Genomic DNA, 10549 nt, shown 5'->3' with positions numbered 1-10549 from the left:
GGATGAGTCCCTTCCCCCTCATAATGTGGTGGGGGAGTCTCCTAGTTCCCCAGAATCCATCACTCCCTGAGATTCTGCTTGCTACCCTGTAAGCGGGGTGGGGACCTGGCCCTGCTTGGGTAGTGGGAGAATGGAATCGTACGATAAAATATTTTGTGACATGAAGTGTAGGATGCCCAGCCTGTGGGTGTGGCTTGGATCCCCTCCTCATCACAGCCAAAGGTCTTCTCTCCCACTTGGGGCTTCCATAGGCTGTCCAGCTTCTTCTGGGCAGGTGGGCCTCACCCAGCCTGGCTGGAGTAAAGCCCTCACTGGCTTACAGAAGAGCTGTGATCACATTCCCGGTGGAAGGTGACCGAGACCTCACTGCTGCTGATAAATTTGGAGGTTAAGAGTGTGCTCCCTGGAGTCAGGTTTTCTGGGTGTGAGTCCTGCCTGGAACGAGCCTCCCAAGTGTGACTCTTCTGGGAGCCTTCCCTAACGCCCAGGGCTGAGTCTCGGCCCCTTCTAGCAGCACTCCAGGTTCTGTGTTCTTCCCAATGATACACTGCCTGCCTCTGGGGAGAGGAGAGGTTCAGTGCATTGTGTTGAAAGTGAATGTGAGGGAGGAAAGGAAAAAGATGAAAGAGAAATACTGGGTGGCATGGTGCCAGGTTGGGCCAGAGGGGAGTGGGTGCTGCAGGCTCTGAGAAATGCATTGCCCCATCTTACCTGTCACTGGAGAGCCGCTCCTGGCCCACCCTCTTGCTCCACCCTGCACTGGAAGAATCGGGAACAGGGATAAGTACTGACCCCTGGAACACCTACCTCCTTGAGCCACCCCCTTTCACTGTAGGACCCCTCAGTGGCCTCAGTGTGGAATCTGGCTCTGATTATCTATATCAACCAGCACTAGAGCCCCCAGCCTGTGACATTTCTCTGACACCCTGAAAAAGTGATCAGATTAGAATATCCCCCACAACCCTCTCCCCCAGACAGACCAAAACAAACAAAAAACAATTGTGTAAGGGAATTAAAAAATAAATAAAAGTACCTGATAAGATCTGAAACAGCGAGTTTGAGGATTGGGTGTGATTCCTTGTTTACTGGTCCTGTATTCACTGTAGCAGCAGCCATCTTCTCTGCTGTTTCTAAGAGAGGAATGTCCAGTAATGATGATGTAACTATAGTACGACTCCACTTCCGCCATCACATCCCCTTGTAATTACTACAGTATAACCAATCTAAGAAAGACACGTATACATTTTTTTAAGCCAGTTGCCTTAGAAACTTGAATTACAGGAAGTCCTGCCTCATGAGGTCCCTCCACAGCAAGTAATGCCCTACGAGTTCCCACGTCAGGAATTCCTGCTTATGGTGATGTATTACCAATCAAGTGATGTCCTTCAATGATTTAAGTTTGTAAGACTGGAACCAGCAACTTGCCCCTTGTTTGTTACTACTGTAAAAGCCTGAACATTCTAAAAAGGAATGTGTAGAACTAAAAATAATCTGAGCAACCTAACACGAGGTGTTGTCCATAAGGTGATAGAATGAAGGGGCTCTGGGTAAAAATAGGGCTTTCCAATGGTAGCAGTAAACTCTCAGAAGAAACTACCGCTCAGATAAAAAAGAGAACCATGTAAATTTTTAACTGAAACTGGTGTTATCTGCAATAAACCATGCAAATTTACAGAAGCCCTTGTTCTGGAGTTATAAACTTCAAGAGTCATGAGGATTGCTAATCAAGAACAGATTTTAACACATTCTCAGCCTTTTCTGTCTCTGTAGGTCCTACAGAGGACATGCACTCATTTTTACTCAGGTTAAATACTCCAGTAAATTTATTAGGAAGAGATCTGTACCCAAAGGGAATTGCCAAAATTCAGGAACAGGAGAAATGCTATTAGATTTACCTGAAGCCAATCAACAGGTAGACTACGATGGAAAATGAGTGAAGAAACCTATTGCTATTTACACCACTCAGCTTACCACCAGAAGAAGGTCATTCCCCTGCTTTACCCAGTACTATGAAATGTCTTTCTTCTGTATCTGAGAGTTTATGGGCTACTAATTCTGCTGATGTTGGTTGAATCCTGTCATCTGAACCAATTCAAATTCAAATAGATACCTTTAAACCCGTACCTAAAATTTCTCAATACCATTTAAAATGAGAAGCTAAGGAAACACTTGTTCCTGTAATTCAAGATGTTTTGACTAAAGGCTTAATAACACCTCGTGCTAATTCCTGCAATACTTTCAGTTTTTCCTGTTAAGAAACCCAACAATTGGGGCTGGAGATCTGTACAAGACTTGTATGCTATTAATCATATAGTAATCCCAAGATCCTCCATAGTTTGTAACACTACCTGCTCCTCTCTAATGTCCCCCTGAAGTGATTCACTTTTCAGTAGTCAAACTTTGCAGGGCTATTTTTAGCATTCCAGTCCATCTGCACAGTCAGTATTTGTTGCTGTCACTTGGGGAGACCAACAATTTACCTGGACTATCACGCCCCAAAGTTTTCCTGAATCCCCCACCTATTTTTCTCAGATTTTGCATGCAGATTTACAGGCTTTACACTTCACTTAAGGGTCTACATTATTACAACATGTGGATGATTAACTGATCTGCTCTAAACATCAGCAGGCACATCTTACTGATAGTATTTTGTTGTTACAACATTTGGCCAGACAGGTCACAAAGCATCCAGAGAAAATTTAGTTAGCCCAGCCTTTTGTTAAGTACTTGTTATGTTCCATCGAGTTGGTTCCGACTCATAGTGACCCCACGTACAACGGAAAGAAACACTGCCTGGTCATGCATCATCACAATTGTTGTTCTACTTGAGACCACTGTTGCAACCACTATGTCTATCCATCTTGTTAAGGGTTTTTGTCTTTTTTGCTGGCCCTCTACTTCACCAAGTATGATGTCCTTCTCCAGGGGCTGATCCTTCTTGATAGCATGTCCAAAGTAGGTGAGATGTAGTCTCGCCAAACTAGCTTCTGAGGCACATTCTGGTTGTACTTCTTCCAAGACAGATTTGTTTGTTCTTTTGCCAGTCCATGGTATATTCAATATTCCTTGACAATTTCAAAGATGTCAATTCTTCAATCTTCGTTATTCTTCATCCAGCTTTCACTTGCATATGAAGCATTTGAAAACACCATGGCTTGGGTCAGGTGCACCTTAGTATTCAAGGTGATATCTTTACTTTTCAACACTTTAAAGAGGTCTTTTGCAGCAGATTTGCCTAATGCAATGAGTCTTTTGATTTCTTGACTGCTGCTTCCATGGATGTTGATAGTGATCCAAGTAAAACGTAATCCTTGACAACTTCAATCTTTTCTCTGTTTATCATGATGTTGCTTATTGGTCCGGTTGTGAGGATTTTTGTTTTCTTTACATTGAGGTGTAATCCATTCTGAAGGCTGCAGTCTTTGATCTTCATCAGTAAGTGCTTCAAGTTCTCTTCACTTGCAGAAGGTTGTGTCATGTGCATATCACAGGTTGTTAAGGAGTATTCCTCCAATCCTGATGCCCCTTTCTTCATATAGTCCAAACAATCAGATTTGTTGAGTACTTGGGACATATTATTTCGGCCAAAGGGGTAACTGTAGACCTCATAAGAAAAGAGACCATCTTAGCTTATCCTGTCTGTACTACCAAGAAACAAGAGAATTTCTAGGACTCTGCAGCTATTGCGGAAATCCTAGTGGCGTAGTGGTTAAATGCTGCAGCCACTAACTAAAAGGTTGGTAGTTTTAATTCACCAGGCACTCCTCGGAAACTCTATGGGGCAGTTCTCCTCTGCCTATAGGGTCACTATGAGTCGGAATCGACCTAACGGCAGTGGGGTTTTTTTTTTGCGGGGGGAGGGATTGCAGGTATTGCAGAACTTGAATACCTATTTTTTCTCTGCTGCTTCATCCTTTTTTATCATTATCTAAAGAGTTCAGAGCTTGACCCCTTCCAGCTCTCCGAGGATAGCCAAAAGTGCATAACTCAACTAAAGAAGCATTAATTAACACTTCTGCTCTAGAGTTTTGTAATTATAATTTAGTATTTTCACTTTTTGTCCATAAGATTTCAGGGAATGTTCTAAGAGTCGTCATTCGTCATTCGAAAACACAGAGAACAACAGACACCCGTTGCTTATTATACCACACAGCTGGACCCCGTCCCAAGGGGTACCCCCTTGCCTTAGAGTACTCACCACAATTGCTAGACTAGTCGATGCCACAGCAGATATTGTTTTAGTAAATTTTCTTGACATATATTGTCCCTCCTGTGGTGTAAGCCATTTTATATTCAACACTTACTCAACGCCTGTCGGCCAGCAGGCTGACTTCTTATGAAGTTCTTTGGGCCACTTCTAATATTCAGTTACATACCGAATATTATACCCTTTCTGAATCCAGCTACATTGTTACCTTTACCTAATAATGATGACCATCTACACCATGATTGCTTAAATTATTTATAATTGTATAAATTATAAATATATAAAACCAAACCCTTTGCCCTCAAGTCCATTCTGACTCTTTGTGACCCTAAAGGACAGAGTAGAACTGCTGCATAGGGTTTCCAAGGAGTGGCTGGTGGATTGGAACTGCCAACCTTTTGGTTAGCAGCTTTAGCTCTTAAGCACTAAGCCACCAGGGTTTCCATATTTATATATACATACATATATGTAATTTATATTTATATACCAAAAAGCTAAACCCGTTGCTGTTGAGTCAATTCAGACTTATAGCAACCATATGTATATGTATGTATATATGTATTTATGTGTATATGTTTATGTGCATATATATATTTATTTCTATATGCATATGAAGCCCTGATGGCATAGTGGTTAAGAGCTTGACTGCTAACCAAAATGTTGGCAGTTTAAATGCACCATCCACTCCTTGGAAACTCTATGGGGCAGTTCAACTCTGTCTTATAGGGTCGCTATGAGTTGGAATCGACTCGACGGCAGTGGGTTTACATATATATATATATATATATATATATATATATATATATGATAAATCTTCTGATGAAGTGACTCATCACTGTATAATGTCCATTTTTATCTCTTTTTGTATTAAAGCCTACTGATTTTAAGATTTTGTATTAAAGCCTACTGTGTTTGATATTAAGATTGCCACCCCAGCTTTCTTTTTGTTATTAATGGATTGGAATATTCTTTTCCATCCTTTAACTTTCAACCTACTTCTGTCCTTGGGCCTCAGGTGCATGTCTTGATCATGTTTTTATTCATTCTGGCAGTCTCTGCTTTTTTATTGGAGTGTTTAGTCCATTTACATTCACTGTAATTACTGATAAGAAGTGACTTACTTCTGCCGTGTTTTTGTGTGTCTTAAGCCTTCTTTGTCTTTTTCCTTTACTACTGCTTGCTTTTGTGTTTTATTGGTTTATTGTAGTGAGTCATTTTGGTTCCTTCTTCCTTGCCCTGTGTGTATGTTTTTAAAATATTATCTTAGTGGTTACCATGAATATTGCATTTAACAGCTTGTATTTATAACATCCTAGAGTAAGTTGGTACCAGCTTAACTTCAGTAACATACTAGAAGTTCTATATCTATATCATTCCTCCCATGCTACCCATTTTGTTTTTGTTGTCACTAATAAAGTATTTACATTTTATGTACCCTGTAACCTGATTTTATCTTTGCTTTTTATACTTTGTTATTTAAAAGCATGAAGGTGAAAACAATTAGAATTATTAAGTGTGAATACCTGTTACTAGCCATTATGCTTGTCCATGCAATTCCCTTTTTTAATAAATCTTTCTGTGTATGGCTCTGAATTACTTTCTCATGTCTTTTCCCTTCCATCTACAGAACTACCTACCATTAGTGTCTCTTGTAGGGCAGGTGTAGGGGATATGAACTCTCTCAGCTTCTTTTCATCTGGAAATGTTTTAATTTCACCCTAATTCTTAAAGGTTCAGTTTTGCCTCGTGTAGTATTCTTATTTGACTGTTTTTTTTTTGTTTTGTTTTGTTTTTAATTTCATCACTTTAAATATATCATTTCATTGCCTTTTGGCCTCCAATGTTTCTGGAGAGAAATTGGCACTTATTGATTATCATTTGTATGTGACTGTTTGCTTTTCTCTCACTGCTTTCAGGATTCTCAATTTCTATTTACTTTTGAGAGCCTAACTATCATGTGTTTTGGTGTAGATCTTTTGGGTTCATTCTGCTTGGGCTCTTTGGACCTTTTGGATTTGTAGATTCAAGTCCTTGTCAGATTAGAAAAATTTTCTGTCATTATTTCTTCAAATATTCTTTCTGTCACTTTCTTTCATGTCCTTCTTCGGTACCCATGATGCGTATAGTAGGTCTTTTATTATTGTCCCACAATTCCATTAAACTGTGCTCATCTTTCTTGAGGCTCTGTTCTTCTTGCTCTTAAGCCTTTGAAATTTTGACTCTCCCATCCTCTAATTTGCTGATTTATTCTTTTCTATGATTAAATCCTTCCATTGTATTTCTCATTTCATTTATTGCCCCTATCAGTTGCAGTATTTCTGTTTGATTTTTTTGTGTGTATTTCTTTAGGTCCTCAAATTGTTCTTGCATTGCTTTCCTTATTTCTTTTAGATCTTTGTCTATGTTTTCCCTTATCTATTTATTAAGATTAACATTGTCGTATTATATAATTTTGTTCTTTTCATTTTTCAGTCTTCCACAAATGCACTTTCACTCCTTCATCATGCTCATTTGGATTGGCCATTGTTCTTCTTTTCTCTGTGTGTCTTAGGGTTTTTGGTGGGGCATTGGAATTTTGTCATTATTGTTAGGTGCCGTCAAGTTGGTTTTGATTCATAATGACCCTATGTACAACACAGGGAAACACTTCCCAGTCCTGTGCCATCCTCAGAATCATTGGTATGTTTGAGTGCATTGTTGCAGCCACCCTGTCAGTCCATCTAGCTGAGGGTCTTCCTCTTTTTCACTGGCCATCTATCTTACCAAGCATGATGTCCATCTCCAGGGACTGGTCACTTCTGTTAACATGTCCAAAGTATGTGAGATAAAGCAGCATCACCATTCTCACTTCTAAGGAGCATTCTGGCTGTACTTGTTCCTGAATAGATTTGTTCATTCTTCTAGCTGGGGAAAAAAAAAAAAAACCCAAATTCATTGCTGTGAAGCCTATTCTGACTCATAGTGACACTATAGGACAGAGTAGAATGGTCCCATAGGATTTCCAAGGAACGGCTGGTAGATTCGAACTGCTGACATTTTGGTTAGCAGCCTGAGCTCTTAAAATTCTGTGCCACCAGAGGTCCACCATTCTTCTGGAAGTCCATGGTATATTTAATATTCTTCACCAACACCACAATTCAAGTGTGTCGATTCATCTTTGATATTCCTTATTCACTGTTCAGCTTTCGAATGCATATGAGGCAGATGAAAATACCATGGCTTAGATTGGGGGCAGCTTAGTCCTCAAAGTGACATCTTTGCTTTTCAACATTAAAAGAGGTCTTTTTGTAGCAGCTTTGCCTAATGCAATATGGCATTTCTTTTCTCGACTGCCCCTTCCATGGGCATTGATTGTGGATCCAAATAAAATGAAATTCTTGGTAACTTCAATCTTTTCTCCATTTATCATGATGTTGCTTATTGGTCCACTTATGAGGATTTTTGTTTTCTTTATGATGAAGTGCAATCCATACTGAAGGCTATGATCTTAGATCTTCATCAGTAAGTGCTTCGGGTCCTCTTCATTTTCAGCAAGCAGGTTCTGTCATCTGCGTGTCATAGGTTGTTAACGAGTCTTCCTGCAATCCTGCCTGATACCCTGTTCTTCTTCATATAGTCCAGCTTCTTGGATTATTTGCTCAGCATTACAGATTGAATATGTATGGTGAAAGGATACAACCCTAACGCACACCTTTCCTGACTGTTCACCTTGTTTCTTCAGCCAACTTCCTCTTGGTCTATGTACAGGTTCCACATTAGCACAATTAAGTGTCCTGGAATTCCCATTCTTTGCCATGTTATCCATAATTTGTTATGATCCACACAGTCAAATGCCTTTGCATAGTCAGTAAAACACAGGTAAACATCTTCCTGGAATCCTCTCCTTTCAGTCAAGATACATCTCACATCAATAATGATATCTTTCATTCCACATCCTTTTCTGAATCTGGTTTGAATTTCTGGCAGCTCTCTGTTGATGTTCTACTGCAACCATTTTTGAAATATCTTCAGCAAAATTTTACTTGCATGTGATATTAATGACATTATTTGAAAATTTTCTCATGCTGTTGGGTCGCATTTCTTTGGAATGGGCACAAATGTAGATCTCTTCCAGTTGGCTGGCCAGATAGCTGTCTTCTGAATTTCTTGGCATAGGCGAGTGAGCACCTCTAGTGCTTTTATGAAACATCTCCACTGGTATTCAGTCAGTTCCTGGAGCCTTGTTTTTCAATTATGCCTTCAGCGCAGCTTGGATGTCTTCCTTCGATATCATTTCTTGATCATATGCTACTTCCTGAAATGGTTGAACATGGACCAATTCTTCTGAGTTCAGTGACTCTGTATTCCTTCCTTCCTCCTTTTTTTTTTTTTTTTAGTAATTTTTATTGTGCTTTAAGTGAAAGTTTACAAATCAAGTCAGTCTCTTACACAAAAACCATATACACCTTGCTACACACTCCCAATTACTCTCCCCCTAATGAGACAGCATACTCTCTCCCTCCACTCTCTCTATTCGTGTCCACTTCACCAGCTTCTAACCCCCTCTACCCTCTCATCTCCCCTCCAGGCAGGAGATGCCAACATAGTCTCAAGTGTCCACCTGATCCAAGAAGCTCACTCCTCACCAGCATCCCTCTCCAACCCATCATCCAGTCCAATCCATGTCTGAAGAGTTGGCTTCAGGAATGCTTCCTGTCCTGGGCCAACAGAAGCTTTGGGGGCCATGACCACCGGGGTCCTACTCTCAGTCAGACCATTAAGTCTGGTCTTATGAGAATTTGGGGTCTGCATCCCAAAGCTCTCATGCTCCCGCAGGGGTTCTCTGTTGTGTTCCCTGTCAGGGCAGTCATCAGTTGTAGCCAGGCACCATCTAGTTCTTCTGGTCTCAGGATGATGTAGTCTCTGGTTCATGTGGCCCTTTCTGTCTCTTGGGCTGATAATCGCCTTGTGTCCTTGGTGTTCTTCATTCTCCTTTGATCCAGGTGGGTTGAGACCAATTGATGCATCTTAGATGGCTGCTTGCTAGCGTTTGAGACCCCAGACGCCACTCTTCAAAGTGGGATACAGAATGTTTTCTTAATAGATTTTATTATGCCGATTGACTTAGATGTCCCCTGAAACCATGGTCCCCAGACACCTGCCCCTGCTATGCTGGCCTTTGAAGCATTTAGTTTATTCAGAAAACTTCTTTGGTTTTGGTTTAGTCCAGTTGTGCTGACCTCCCCTGTATTGTGTGCTGTCTTTCCCTTCACCTAAAGTAGTTCTTATCTACTATCTAATTAGTGAATGCTCCTCTCCCACTCTTCCTCCCTCCCCCCTCTTGTAACCACAAAGGAATGTTTTCTTCTCAGTTTAAACTATTTCTCAAATTCTTATAATAGTGGTCTTATACAATATTTGTCCTTTTGCAATTGACTAATTTCACTCAGCATAATGCCTTCCAGTTTCCTCCTCCATGTTATGAAATGTTTCACAGATTCCTCACTGTTCTTTATCAATGCATAGTATTCCATTCTGTGAATATACCATAATTTCTTTATCCATTCATCCATTGATGGGCACGTTGGTTGCTTCCATCTTTTTGCTGTTGTAAACAGTGCTACAATAAACATGGGTGTGCATATATCTGTTCGTGTAACCTCTTATTTTTCTAGGATATATTCCAAAGACTGGGATTGCTGGATCGTATGGTAGTTCTATTTCTAGCTTTTTAAGGAAGTGCCAGATCGATTTCCAAAGTGGTTGTACCATTTTACATTCCCACCAGCAGTGTATAAATGTTCCAATCTCTCCACAGGCTCTCCAACATTTATTATTTTGTGTGTTTTGGATTAATGCGAGCCTTGTTGGAGTGAGATGAAATCTCATTGCAGTTTTGATCTGCATTTCTCTAATGGGTAATGATCGTGAACATTTCCTCATATAACTGTTAGCTACCTGAATGTCTTCTTTGGTGAAGTGTCTATTCATATCTTTTGCCCATTTTTTAATTGGGTTATTTGTCTTTTTGCAGTTGAGTTTTTGCAGTATCATGTACATTTTAGAGATCAGGCACTGATCAGAAATGTCATAGCTAAAAACTTTTTCCCAGTCTGTAGGTAGTCTTTTTACTCTTTTGGTGAAGTCTTTGGATGAGCATAGGTGTTTGATTTTTAGGAGCTTCCATGATCTTTATTCTTTTAGATTTTATATCTAGGTCATGGATCCATTTTGAGTTAGTTTTTGTGCATGGAGTGACGTATGCGTCTTGTTTCATTTTTTTTGCAGATGGATGTCCAGTTATGCCAGCACCATTGGTTAAAAAGACTGTCTTTTCCCCATTTAATTGTTTTGGGGCCTTTG

The sequence above is a fragment of the Loxodonta africana genome, chromosome 24, assembly GCF_030014295.1.
Source record: "Loxodonta africana isolate mLoxAfr1 chromosome 24, mLoxAfr1.hap2, whole genome shotgun sequence".
In the NCBI taxonomy this organism is placed as follows: Eukaryota; Metazoa; Chordata; class Mammalia; order Proboscidea; family Elephantidae; genus Loxodonta; species Loxodonta africana.
Note: the sequence above shows the minus strand (reverse complement) of the source record.